The sequence below is a fragment of the Astyanax mexicanus genome, chromosome 7 (genome assembly GCF_023375975.1).
Source record: "Astyanax mexicanus isolate ESR-SI-001 chromosome 7, AstMex3_surface, whole genome shotgun sequence".
Taxonomy (NCBI): Eukaryota; Metazoa; Chordata; class Actinopteri; order Characiformes; family Acestrorhamphidae; genus Astyanax; species Astyanax mexicanus.
Window position 1 is genome coordinate 34226133 of NC_064414.1, and position 15319 is coordinate 34241451.

A 15319-nucleotide genomic window follows, 5' to 3' on the forward strand; every position below is an offset into this window, starting at 1 on the left:
ATTCTCAGTTAGGGGTGTGCCATATCGTATCATATGCAATAATAACATTTAATTTCATGAAATATTTTTTTAATTCAGTGTTTTGTCAAATCGCCAAGAGTATTGTTATCGTGAAAATACCATGAAAAAAATATTGTGATATTATTTTAGGGGCATTTTGCCCACCCCTAGTCTGGTGCATAGATATTTTGGGTCAGTTTCCCGGACAGGGATAAAATCTGGTTGTGGACTATATTTTCCTTTTAATGGAAGCTTCAATGGAATGTTTAAGCTTAAAAATTACTTTTATAAATATATTACAGGCATTACATAGATATAATATTACAATTTTTATTTATTGTGGATTTATTATTATTATTATTATTATTATAGCTTTTCTAGTAAGCATGTCACAAGTAGGTTTTGTAGGTTGCAGGCAGTAGCTTTGGGTCAGCAGTTCTCTCTTTAGTTCTCTCTTTTATTTATTTATTTTTGTATGATCATTTCTTTAAAAGAAAACCTGCTCCTCATTTGTCCCACACACTGAGTGTCTCCTCTGTCTCCTTCATTCTCTCTGTCTGCTCTCTGTCTAAGAGCCTCTCCTCTCCTAAGACTACCCAGTGTGGCCGTGTGAATGCGTGTGAGTAATGCAGTCGCAGGGGTTGGAAAGGGGCTCTGCTTTTGGCCTAACTAATCACTTCTCAAAGCTGCTGAGTGAGGGACTACCTCATAGGAAAAAATAACAGCACACCCCAGATGAAAACGTTAATTGGCCTTAAAGTCCCACAAGTCTCTGGAGTTTTAGTCCCACTGTGATCATGCTGAAAAAAAAACAAAACAAGAGGACTGGTCTGCTGCGTTTTTTTTTTTTTTTTCTCTCTTTTTTTTCTGTTTCTCTCCTGTTTCTCTTCCTTCTGGGATTATTGCAACGACGCACGTTGTGAATGTGGATTGTTTAAAGCGAGTAACAAAGCCACTCTGTTGTAGAAGGATGAAAGGCTTGCGAGAACACTGGGGTTATCTGCTCAATAAATATGATGCTTCCTCATACTACAGCTCTTTGTCACTGACAAAGACCAAGCAGCTGGCAGATGAAATGTTACATAGCAGCAGAGGACAAGGGACATTTTCAGCTTGGCTGCCCAGACACTAGCCTTTGAGCTGGCTCTGGGAGAGCTGTTTGTTTGACCCAAAGGAGTGGGAATTGACAGAGGAAGCCTGCAGCCCTTTCTGTGTGATGACTAAGACTGAGAATGACTTTACACAGCCATGCCTCAAGTGCTGTTTGTGCTACTCTCCCGATCACATCGCATTGCATTGCACCTGTTCTGTTTTTACTGGTCTCACATTAAAGGTTTACGTCGCCCAGTCTAACAGTTTTTAACATTCTGATCTTTCTTTGTGCACTTTTAGGCCAAGACAAAGAAACTAGAACTCCCGTGTTAAATAAGTAACTTACAGTCATCCTACGCTCTTGTAATGTTTTCAGTTCTTTTTCCCATTACAACCACACACTCACACGCAGTCTCTTTATGCCAACCAATTAATAAATTACATTCTACAAATTATGTTGTGTTTTTCCCAGGTACCCTATTTATATAGTGCCTGTCAGTACCGACATAACAATACGCTGTCATTGATTTATGATGCAGAGCACTCACAAATTGACTTGTATGCAAAAAATGTAAATGGGCAAGGCTGTTTGATGGAGATGCTCATTTCCTTCTATAAATGTTTTAAATGATCTCGACACTCATGGCAGAACGGCACAGGCCCTTTTTCCTTCTCTCCTCTCCTCTCCCTTTTTTTATTTGCACGATTATGCACATTATCAGCCAATTTGTTTCACAAACAGAAACATTTCCCTCTGATAGAGTCAGGACGAGGGAATTTGATTAAGAGGATTCATTTCTGAAAGTAAACCTATGAAATTAGCCAAGGAACGAGCCATGTTAACAATGATGCACAGCAAAGTTGTTTATAATAAGGGCTGTTTGACAGCACATAGATCACGGTATAGGTGGAAAGAAAGTAAGATACTGAAGAATCACAGCTGCACAAAATTATAAAATAGAATTCATTTATCAAAGCAAGTTTCTGGAGCCTTTCACGAGACCGGAGTCAATTACCTTTGAAGTGCGCTTTGAATGTAAAAGATGAATCTGTGTAAAGTACACATTTATATGAATACATAAATAAATAAACATGCTACAGCAAAACCTGCTCTACGAAAAAGGCAAATAAAAAGCTACTAAAAAATCGTATGTGTAATGTCATTTTTGAAGCATTTTTATTTTAATGAAACTGTGTCAAATAGTGAGTATCCAACTGAAAAAATGCAAAAATGGCAAAAAAAAAAACAAATACAGTTCATTTGCAAAAAAAAAAGAATAAAGCTGTTTTTAAAGGATAACACTTGTTTAAATATTTTTGGAATGTTTTTTTTTTTAATTTTATAAATTAATTAATTGAATTTCTTGATTTTGAAATAGTAGAAAATATAATTTAAATAAATATAATAAAATATAAAACTGTTTTTCAATAAAAAAATAATGAAGTTTGATTAAACAGATTCTATCTATCTATCTATCTATCTATCTATCTATCTATCTATCTATCTATCTATCTATCTATCTATCTATCTATCTATCTATCTATCTATCTATCTATCTATCTATCTATCTATCTATCTATCTATTTCCCTTTGAGAGTGTTCACCAACCCATGTATGATTTTCAATTACAACTCAATGCCAGCAGACCCTTCAGACATAAAAATCATCTACCAACCCAGAATCAATGGCTCCTGCCTTCTAATGGCGTGGTGTTAAATTGCTTCCAATTAAATAGAGGATATATACAATATGAAGTCATATGTGACACAAACACAGAGCGCTGAGTGCTGTTTGTGTTTCTGAGCAGCACTGCTCACTGTTATAGGGAGGACCCCTACTGGAGGCTTCTCATTTCTGGCTTTAGTCTCCTGGAGACTCTCCATTCTCCATCAGAGACTGTGCTGCATCGGTAAGCTCTGATATCTGTGAGTGTTAGTAGGCTGTTCCTGCCACGTTCTGATCTCTTTAGCATGTTTTCTTTATTATAAAGGCCACAAATTGACTAGAACCAGTTGAAAAACAATTTGTAAGTTCAGAAATACAGACATTGTTTAAGATCAGTATTGTTAGATTTTAATACATCTTGTTTTATATTTTAGAGTTAATATTTATTTAGTTTATTTATATAGTTTGATTTGTTTATTTTATTTTATTTTTATTTAATCTTATTTAGGCTGTTATTTAAAGGTTTTTCTATATATTTTTTATTTTTTTTCACATTCAGTAGAACATATGCTAATGGCTATATCAGACACTTTCATCACTTTCATCAAGTTGATCCCAAAAAAACAAGTTTTACAAGTTTAACAAAAAAAACTAAAGTTTTATTTCTTTATATGCACAAATATAAAGCTCCAAATATAAATCATTGAAAAAAGATAAATAAAAACACTGTTATTATAAATATAAGCACCCTTTGTATGTTCTTTCTGTTCTTGCATAGCTCTAATAAAAGCCCACTATTGTTTAATGAAAAAATGGCAACAGTGCAAATATGAATAGAACATTTGTCTTTTAGCTTGTTTCTCAGAACTGTGATGCTCAACGATGAATTAAAAGAAGGCATTTTTTTTGGCATTCAGTAACGCAGTATGTCACTATGGCTTTATTTGCTCAAAAGGACCCAGTGATCTCAGTGTGTTTTGCAGTTATCCCCTTACAATAGGATTCCCTTTCAACATTCATGCAAAATGAATTAAGGGGTATGTATGAGTGAAACCTTAGTCCTCTGGGAGGGAATTTGTCTAGCTGTACTTAAGAAGCAGCACATGTCATTTATAAGCTCCTAATTTTTTGTAATTAAATACCACTTGAATATTTAACACCATTGTGTGGGTTTCCAGCAAAACGTGAACAGTGCCTTTTTTGCACTATCAAGTGACTATTGTCTCAAAAAAAATGGGATAATAACTGAATGGCAAAACATCTCGGGCCCCCTGTTCCATAATTTATTTGCATAATTAGCTCTTAATTTTAATTCCCTATGCAAATATATGCCTCTTTTAAATTGCATTTAAATGTGAACTGAACCCACTGTCAGGGCTGATGTGGATGTATTGTTAAAATGTGAGACGAGAAACGATACAGAGAGAAAGACCATATGATGGGATGTGGAGTGCAAATTGTTTTCATGGACAATACATTTTGGGTTCAGTGATCTGTTCAGATATAGAGCAGCAGATTGTTGAATATGTGAGAAGAGATACTCCACCACTTTCTAATGCTGGATTTCAAGCCTCAGTAATTTGAAAGGCTTATTTAATATTTTGTCAGTCTTTTATAATGCGTATGCAAACAAACATTTTTTTTTCTTCTGTTTAAAGCTGTTTTCACACTGTCCAGAGTTGATTTGTGTGGCTCGAAGAATTATACAGTATCCATTTCTGTTTGGATGCTGTTTTTCAGTGATGGGAGTGTTTGCTCTTATTTCACTAAGAAAAGGGAGGCATGCTTTGAAGACACTTATTGCCTTCTATTATGCTAAGATATCAAGTGATGGCGAAACTGGCTTACTTTGAGCAGCTGAGTCTGTGGTCCAGCCCAATAGTGGCCTTTGTGGAAGAGGGAACCCAAACCCTTGGCCAGGACAAAGTGAGGGGAAATTGACCTGCTTGATCCCTTTTGGTGGGAGCGGCTTTTCTTTCTTTCATCTTTTCTTGAGGGCCGTGGTCAAGGAGTCACACTTAAACAAACAAAATGACGTCCTTGCTGTAGACGTACACAAGCAGGAAGACCTTAGCTTAGCTTAGCTTAGCTTAGCTTTCATCTTAAAGCTTAGCTCGTCATCATTTAATGTGAAGCCAACAACAGTCTGTGATTATCAGCAAGGCCAACGTGTTTGTATGGTGCCAGATGCATTTCTGCAAATGTCGAAATGTTGTAACGCCCCTAATGAATAAGACCTTCTTAGTGTGAGCTATAACAGCATTATTATTATTGCAAGGTAGCACTAAGAGGTACAGATAACAGAAGCAGAATAGAAACATGAGAATGACAGGCCTTTGGGCCAGGGAAGTAGCCAAAAGGGACAAATTAGCTCTAAACAATAGGGGATCTCTTCCACTGGGGGATAATTAAATGTTTCTTCATCAAAGCCAAGACAGTTTGCAAGCTGCTCATTTTGTAATCCTATCATGTTTGCCCCTGAGATATGCGTTTTGGATTTTTCCCCCTTATTTCTTTGGGTTCATCACTATCGCCATTGAGGGAGAATCTATTTAATAACACTGTTGGGGGTGTTAATTATACACAGGGCTCAGGCCAGTCTGCCTGCTTGCCACTAACAGAGGCCCACTGTGATGTCTGTTGGGCATCGGCCCCACGGGTCACTGCGCAAAACATCAAGTATTAGTAATTTTTACATACAACTTAACAAAAACAAATATATATATATATATATATATATATATATATATATATATACATATATATATATATATATATATATGTATATATATATATATATATATATATATATACGTATATATACGTATATATGTATATATACGTATATATACGTATATATATATATATATATATATATATATATATATACGTATATATACGTATATATACGTATATATATATATATATATATATATACATATACGTATATATATATATATATATATATATATATATATATATATATTGTATATATTGTATATATATATATATTTGTTTTTGTTAAGTTATATGTAAAATATTTCTGCAAAAAGAGCATATTTACATTTATAGTTACATTTAAGGCATTGAAAAGATGCCCTCATCCATCTTTGAATAGTGTTGCTGAGAAATACAGACTGAACATTCTTAAACATTCTTAAGTTAGTTAAAGATAAAGAGACACTATTTAATAAAAATCCTTTACATTATGTGAAGATTCTTATCATTTAAAGCAATATCATTTAAATAAATCTGCTGGAAGATTCTTCAAAGAGTCTGAAGTATTTAATTTTATGGCATCACAACAAAAAAGAATATTATTATTTTTTATGCCCAAGCAGTTTCTCCAGCATCCATATATACTACAGTACAACTGATTTAAATACAGTTCCCCTTTTCCACCAAATGCCTAAACCTCTGGATGAGTACTCCAGTAGTGTTACAAATGTACTGTTAAGCTTTGAGGCTCCTTCTCCTTCTCTCCTACATTTCCTCCCGCTCTATCTCTCTGTCTTAGCCAGTCCCATCTGCAGCGTGTGACAGGGACATTCTGTGCCTGCTCTTTCTCTATGGCCACTGAGCTGTGGATTACATGGTTTGTTGTAGGCTGAGGATCAGAAGGAGGAAGCTGAATAATGTTGCTGCACTCTTTGAGGGAGGGCCACGGTCGGCCGACTTCAGAATGGCTTTAACAGGATATCTCGGAGGAAACGATGGCTTTTGTCCAGTGCCTCCCAAAAAAGGTTATGTCAAAAGAGTTGGGGGTCGCTTTTTAAACAGCGGCTGGAATTCTGCTTAAAGCCTTGCCCACAGTGTTGCCTAACCTTGTGACACCATCAAATGGCATGCTGTGGCGTTCAGGGCTCGAAAACTTCCCAGTGCAACAAGCAGGCTGGTCCCTATGGGCATGGCTGAGCACTAATACTGTCCTTGGAGCGGAAATTTTTAATGTAACTGTGGGAACACAATGCATACGGCTGAAACAGATGAATATATGAAAGTGATGGAGAACATTTTCCAGGCCCCTCCTGCTTATATTCATCTTTACAGCTGTTCTGCGGCTGAAGATCGTACTGGCTGTTGCGGTGATGGCCTGGATTTCGAGTGGAGGACCCTTGAAGTGAGGTAAAGGATTAACAAAGATTATCAGTCACGGTGCATAAGCTGAAGTGAAAAAGTATTTTACAATACACGCTCTATGGTGAAATGAATAATCAAGCACCCAAGCTCCCTCCTCCCCTTCACCCCCATATACCTCTGCTCCACACACACACACACATTCACCCAAAATAACACATTAACAATTCTTTGAATTTGCATTTTTGTCTGGCGTTACAAAGCCAATATGTTCTGAGGTGTAAAGCCGCACTGAAACAAGTTGGTTGCAAAGCATTGCCTCAGGCTTGGAGGAAACCTCCAGGGACAGAGCTGGGCTAAAGGCTCTGTTTGCTCAACACAATCCCTCTTCTGCTCCCAGCACGCTTGTCACCACTCAAATCATTTAAATGAGCATTTCTGTTACAGGCACAGCGGCCTGTCTCATAAGCAGTGGATGTGGGCTTGTGGGGAATGTGGAGATGCTGGAGTTTAGGACGCCCGTGGGAGACAGTGAGCACTTGGAAATGAGGGCTTGAGTGCCTGGCTTTTCTTAGAGTAACACAATAATGACAAGGCCAATACAAACATACTAATACAGTATTTGTTCATATAGTGTATGTACTGTATGTTTAATTACACCAGTGCTTCTAAGTCCTGTTCCTAAATCCTGGGAGTAATCATGCCCTGCTTATTTATTATTTTCCCTTCTTACAGTACACCACTAATGAGTTAATTAACTATTCATTTCACAGTTTCAGAGAAAACTAAACTAAAATGTTGTCAGGAGGTCAGGATGCCTCCAGGACTAAAAGTAAGAAACATCTGATTACACTACTGAAGGAAGTGCAGAGTGGTTGTGCAGTTAAAATGCTTCCCAAAGTTGTTGTTTTTGTAAAGTTGTTGTTTGCAAAGTTGTGGCTAGGTGGTTGCTATGGTGTTTTTATTCTGTAGCTGTTGTTTGCTGAGATGTTGCTATGCAGTAGCTATGGTAATGGGTTGGTTGCAAGGAAATGTTGCTAGGAGTTGCTGTGGTATAGCTGTCTGTTACTAAGGTGTTACTACTTGGTTGCGATGGAAAGGAAGTTAGGTTAGCTAGGGTTTTGGAAGCGGTTGCTATGGTGTACCAGATGTTCAAAAAAAATCCTTGCATTATGATTGGGGGAAGCAGTATGATACATTTGTTTATTTGATTGATTCCTATTTTTTATTATTAGTTATTATTTGTAAAAAAAAAATATATATATGTGTGTCATGTAGGTGGGTGTATAGGTTGTTGGGTTATGTTGGCTTGGAGAATTTGTGTATAATGTCCTCATAATTATGATATATATAAATACACATACTTGATCACAAAATAGAAAATAGTGAAAATAGTGGGGAAAATAAACTCTTTAGTCAAAGACAAAATAAATGGGAGTGAATAGGAGGAATGGGTATGAAAAACAACAATTAAAAGAGTGCGGTGTGAATTTGTATTTGAGAGCCAGCTTGAGATATTATTTCTAAAACAATTTGTATTAGTTGTGCAGAAGTATAATAGATGGATGCACATATAAAAAAATTACTAGGATCATTTTGTTCTAATAAACATATTGTTCTTTTCTGTTTGGGGTTTAATTTTTTTATTTTTTTTTATTTTTTACAAAAAAACTGTTTTCCTAGAATCTTTTATTAAAGCTTATATTTGTTAAATAAACTGGTGTAACAGTAATGTAAGAATGTAGGCTCCAAGTGGTCCAGCGGGCTATACGCTGCCACTGTGATCGGGAGATCGCCGGTTCGAATCCTGTTCATGTTGTTTGCCATCAGCTACTGGAGCAGATGGGTAGATGGTGCTCTCTCCCCTTATCACTCCAAAGGGTGATGTCTGCAGCACAAGGGTGATGTCTGTAAGCTGATGTATCGGAACCGAGTCGCTACGCTTTCCTCCGAATGCGCTGTGATGCTACTTGGCAATGCTGCAACAGCAACAGTCCAAAAAGAGGCGGTGGATGACTTCACATGTATCGGAGGGGGCCTGTGCTAGTCCTCACCCTTCTGGTGTTGGGGCATCACTAGTGATAGGGGTAGTCTTAATGAGTGGGTTGGGTAATTGACTGTGTAAATTGGGTTGAAAATGAGGGAAACAATAGAAGTACAATTATAGAAGAATGTAAGTGGGGTACAGTACTTCCTTTTAGATTTGATCAGATCTTCAGTACTTTCAGTTCATTTGCTGAAGAAGGTTTTTGGCACTTCTATATTTTGTGAAATATTTTGAGAATGATAGATGCCATGTCTGGTGGACATTTTAATGCACTTATAAATGTAAATATCTGTTGATTTTTAAATGAGCATTTTTTTCACAAATAAAAATATAAAACCCTGAAAACAGAGCTCTGTTCATAGAAGTCTCCCATCTAATGCAGCTGTGCTTGCTTTTACTGCTGCTGCTGCTTTTTTCAGTGCTGCTGGTGCTGTTGCTCAGTGGCCTCTTATGAATGTGTTTTTAGTTGAAAGTGATATCTGGGAGTATATGGACTGCCAAAACTTGTAAAAAGTGGCTGTATAATGGACCTGTCAGGCCTGATGGATTTGCAGCACAGCTGGGGTACGGCCGCCTAAACCGAAGACAATCAAACCCAGCTTGTATGTAAACAGCCGGCTACAGAGCACTCTTTCCATTCACAGCCCAGCCAGAGCCAGGAGCCCTGATCAATAAGACATTCATCCCTCACTAAGCAGTGAGGCAAAATGCATAATGGCAGCAGAGTGGCTGAATCTGGAGCGAACTCGCAAAAGGGCTCCTCGCGGAGAGTGTGTTTTTCCAGAGCGGTTTGGCGGAATGTAATCAATGACACAATGTGCCTCAGCTCATTGATGATAGCCCGTCATTACAGATTACTCTCAGTGAGTAATGAGACCCCACTGGAGAAGATAATGAGATTCAATAACATGTTAACTGCACTCGCTGAAAGGAAAAACGAACTGCCGTACCTGACCAATTACCAACACCCAAAAAGCATCCCTCATCGTGGGCCCGGTTCGAGCTTCGCCCATCTCACGGAGGATTATTCATCTATTAATAAAAAGGTTAGGATAGAGCTTAGATAATGTGTCTCTGGATTCCATAACTCCATACACCAACACCTACACCTGCTCCTGGAGTACACTGAATATTTTAATCTAATCTAGGGCTTAATTTACAGTGTTGCCGCAAAAAAGCGGCCCTCCGATGCCAATTAATTAGAACAGTATAAATATTTTAATGGGTGTTGATACAAAGGCGACACCACACAGATAGAATTCACAACAGGACAGGCTCTAATAGAATATTAATAATGTAGCGACATTATGTTTTTCTCAGCTTTCAGAGCAGGAAGGTGCATTCAGAGGGCCATCCTTGATGATGCAATGGATTTGTGTGCCTTGGCTGTATCTGTGTTCCTGTTCCTCATATATCATCATATAATATATCATTTATATATATCATTTTTTATTATTTGATTAAACTATATGAAATTAATATCTGCATTGTGTATTAATATATATATAATAAATTATAAAGAAAACATGTTTAATTATTTAGTAAACAAAGAAAAGTTCTTAACAAATCAGAATATGTTTTATATTGTATTTTAGATTAATCAAAGTAGGCACCTCTTTATTGGAACACAGCTTTGCACATCTTGGCATTTTCTCGGTCAGATTTATGAAGTAGTCACCTGGAATGGATTTCAGTTAACATATTATGACAAGAACTACTCAACTAAGCAAAGAAAAAATACTTTAGAAATGAAGGTCAGTCAATCTGAAACATTTCAAGAGTTTTGAACTTATCCTCAAAGACCATATAAAACAGGTCATGTTTCTCATGGTTCTCAAACATTTCACCTGATAAAATAAAGGTAAAAAAAAAAAACTGTGGGACAGGATAAATGTGGCACCAGTCAGAGTTACCAGTTTCAGAAACTGCAAGTTAACAAGTTAGCCCACCTAAGTGCTTCACAGGGTATTTTGGTTTGTTTAACTCTTTTAAGAGTACCACTTTAAAATAAGCTCCTTTATAAAGGGTTTAAAAATAGTCAACGAGGGAGTTTATTAATGGTTAATAATTAGGTTGTAAATACTTTATGAACCATTAATAATTAGTTACAACACCTAAAACTTATCCTATTTTTTTTTATCAATCAGCATTAACATATCGAATAAAATAATATATTATTGGATACATGATTAATCTGGCTTGTTAAAGTTAATAACAGAAATGTTAATGCTGAGTGATAAAACAGACAAAAAAAGATAATCATCCAGAAGAATGTAATGTTTAACAGTATAAATTAATGTGGAATCACTATTTGGCAAACGACAGGCCTGTGTTGTCCTTTTTTTGTACTGTATTTGTTACTGCTTATTAATGGTTTATTAAGTATTTATAACCTTATTAATAACTTTAATAAATTTATTCATAAACTATTTATAAAGCATTTATAAAAGAGCCTTATTTTAAAGTGGTACCCTTTTAAGTTTAATACATGATTCCTTTTGTGCTCCTTTATAATTCCAGATCAGGATGACCTCTGTATTAAGTACAAAAAATTAAAAAATAAATACCTTTAATGAGAAGGTGTGTCCAAACTTTTGACCGTTTTTATATATAAATATATATATTCTGAATGAGCTCAGTTCACTATCAGCATTCTGTCTGTTATATTTTATGAGTAATCAACCATAGTTCATTTTTATTTGGTGTTTATTCAGTGGGGTAATTTGTTTTCTGTCCTCAAAATTTGAAATTGTAAGTCATCTATTATCTGCCATTAACTGGCCCATTCAGAAAAAAAAATGTAAATACTTTTAACAGTTTTGTGTTCCACGAATCTTTGATTGCGGTCCAGAAATGTTTCGAGTCCTTTAAATTAATCAGGCTTTGTTGCGATTATTAAGGCTAATTCATGCCACCACTCTGCTCAGCCACTGCGCAGCATCTTTGACACAAACATTAGGATATGCATTGGTGCATTGGTTAGTGATAAAAAAGAAGCCCATTATCGTAACTATTAGCATTTTTTGGCACCCTTGTGAAAAGGCCATTAACGATGTGTGTGTGTGTGTATGTGTGCATGTGTGTAAGTGACAGAAATTGTTGCAAGCACAGACCCGGCAGGGAGCCCTCTCTTTCTACTCTAATTCACATCAGAGTCAAATCAGCATGTTAAGAGCCCATCAGTAGTGTCAGTGCTGTGTGTCCCGTTCTGTCTGCCGTCCCTGAGAGAGACCTCCGCCATTAATCACCATTATATTTATTTTGATTGAGATTAGATGACTAAATGCAGATATTAGGGGAAGTGGCACCAGAGTCATGGGACCTTCACTGTCTGATTTGCAGGGTCTGATGGCTTCGCTTCTCTCTGGAAGGCTGGACAGGAGGAGAGGTGGGGTGTTAAATGAAAAGTTGGCATTGCCCTGGTAATAGTGTTCCTGTTTGTTTTCTTTTTTTTTTTGTCAATTTTGGGAGGAGTTGAGGTGGACAGAGGCAGTTGTTTGGACTGGGGAAAGGTCCTTTTCATTTGTGTATATACTGGAAATTTATAGTAAAACATTTAGAGACCACTTTTTGATTTTGCTCTTTATATATATATATATATATATATATATATATATATATATATATATATATATATATATATATATATATATATATATATATGAGTAAAATTAACATTGTTGTTTTATTCTATAAACTATGAACAACATTTCTCCCAAATTCCAAATTAAAATCTTGTAATTTAGAGCATTTATTTGCAGAAAATGAGAAATAGCTGAAATAACAAAAAAGATGCAGAGCTTTCAGACCTCAAATAATGCAAAGAAAACAAGTTCACATTCATAAAGTTTTAAGAGTTTAGAAATCAGTATTTGGAGGAATAACCCCGTTTTGTTGAATAACCACCAGTCTTACACACTGTTTTTGGATAACTTTATGCCACTCCTGCAGCACAAATTCATACAGTTTAGCTTGGTTTGACGGCTTGTGATCATCCATCTTCCTCTTGATTATGTTCCAGAAGTTTTCAATTTGGTAAAATAGAAAAAAATAAAGATCATTTTAAAGTGGTCTCTTATTTTTTTTTCCAGAGCTGCACACATACATACACTAGTATAAAAATAAAATAAATATGAAACTAGTTCAGAGCCAGCTTGTTTTATATTTGACTTTTATTCAGAATTTCATAAGTGTCCTAATCTTTAAACGTGCTATTAGACAAAGTATTACCTAACAGAAGTTGCCAGACTTGCAGAGGATTGGACTGTAGGCACAAAGGGTTTCAGCAGCACTTCCTGCTATCTCATCCTGCTTTGCTTGAAATTCACTTGCGCAGATTGAATTTAATGATTTAATGTGGTTGAATTCACACACTGCTTAGATAGCTACTGTTTAACATGTATTTATGCAATTAATCAAAATATTCTTGCCAAATCAGTGATCACTCTGTTGCCAATGCCAAATATTCTACACCTGCTGCAGCATCAACAACGCATTATACTAATGATAGTGGAGCAATTATTTATTGTGGCATATCGTGGTTTCACTTGACATAGTAAATCTGCAAGATTAATCTTCAGCAGGGCCCATCAATAATTATTGAATCATAACAGTACAACAGTACAACAGGAATGTGTGAATGACCTATTTCCTCTACACAAATGCCAGTGGCTCTGTATATCTGTGGAAAATATTGTTTTAAATAGATTCAGGCGCACTTTTATCACTGTTTGTTTATGGTACAGTGGAGATTTGAAGTTTATATAGTTTATTAGTGGAATTGAGACCCACATTTGTAGTTTATCAGGTTCCCCACAGTGCACAGTCTTGTGTTATTCTTGAGTCAGGTTATTTTTTCCATCAGCACGGTTCAATAGGAAAACTGTAAAGCACTTTCAGACGGCCATAAACACATTTGATGAAAACAAATTAGGATAGAGTAAAATAACCGACAGAAACATTACAGGCAGCAATAGTGGAAATACGTTAGAGAGGAATTTGATGCTGCAAATAAATGTAAATGTAATAAATGAGCACTTGTATCACATAAAATCCTGTTTTCGTCAGCGCACATAGATCATTTAAATTTGTTTTTATTCATTAAATGTGCTATTAAGAACACCTCGCATTTACAGAAGTAAAGCTTAGGCTGCTGCTGCTGCCTCTGCTGCTGCTGTTGGCGGCGGAAACCTGTTGATGCCCTGGTTGCCTGCTCTGAGGAATAAATTACGCCTCAAATAAAATCACAGATAGCCATAATCTTCTGACAACATGAGATGGAAGTTTGGCTGATTTGTTGGCGGGTGGCTGTACTATTCTTGTTAATGAATTTTTAATACCCTTAATGACAGCCGAGGAACGATGTAATTAAAAGAGCAACTTAGGAAAAATGCTGACTTAAACTCTTTATGAAGACCATTTTAATGTTAGTTTAATTGGAATTAACACATTATCTTAATGAACAGATTGCCTTCAAGGAGGTTATTTCCCTTAGCAAGCTCAAACTAGACTGCATGTAATTTTGAAATTTCTTTTCTCTCTCTTTCTCTTCTTTTTCTGAGGCCATGCTTTCGTTCTGTAGCTGGAGCTGCGGGGTACCCAATAAAACTCATCTGAAGTGTGTGTGTGTTGCCCCCACGTTATATTCTCATCTGAATCCTAAATTATCCTAAGTAATTCATGTACTCTGTATTGTACGTGACACACATACAGTATGCCGGCTCTGTTAATGTACCTGTAGTCTGCTAAGGTATTCTAACCAATCAATACCCGGGTTCATGTCTAGACTAGCCTAGTCTAGGCATGAAATACATTCAAAAGATCAAGTGGGACCAGGGGGCAAGCAAATGGACCACCACATAACCTTGACACAGCCGACACCTGGGCGACCCTCCTGTCTTTGTGGGGAAGGTCTGTGCGGAGTGGAGAAGGTAAGGTGGGGGGCTGGCTGTTTTTATGCGCAGAAGCTTTGGGCAGTTGAGTTTAATTTGGGATTTACAAGTGACATTGTGCCCCCACACCCGTCCTCTTACTCTCTGGGGTTTATGGAGTGAGACAGAGGGTCTTCTCCTCGTGATTAGACAGCCTGCGACTGGCCATGCACAAAGTATTATGGTCCTTCTGCATTATGTATCGAAGTACACAGACACCCCCTCCCCCTTCCCCCACCCCTGCACCGTTCCCCCAATCCTCATACCTCCGAAGGTCAAAATTCTCAGACAGCAAATTAACACTTACCACACAACATACAGCACATTATCTGACATGTCACTTAACTATGTTGAAAGCATCTGGGTTGAAAAGAATACTGCAGAAAACTCACACACACAGCGCAGCTATAAAACACATATATATCCATTTGAAAGTGATGGTAATGCTGGTGTTAGTGGTTGGCGGTAAGGCGGTAGTGATGTATGAACTGCAAGCACCCACATGTC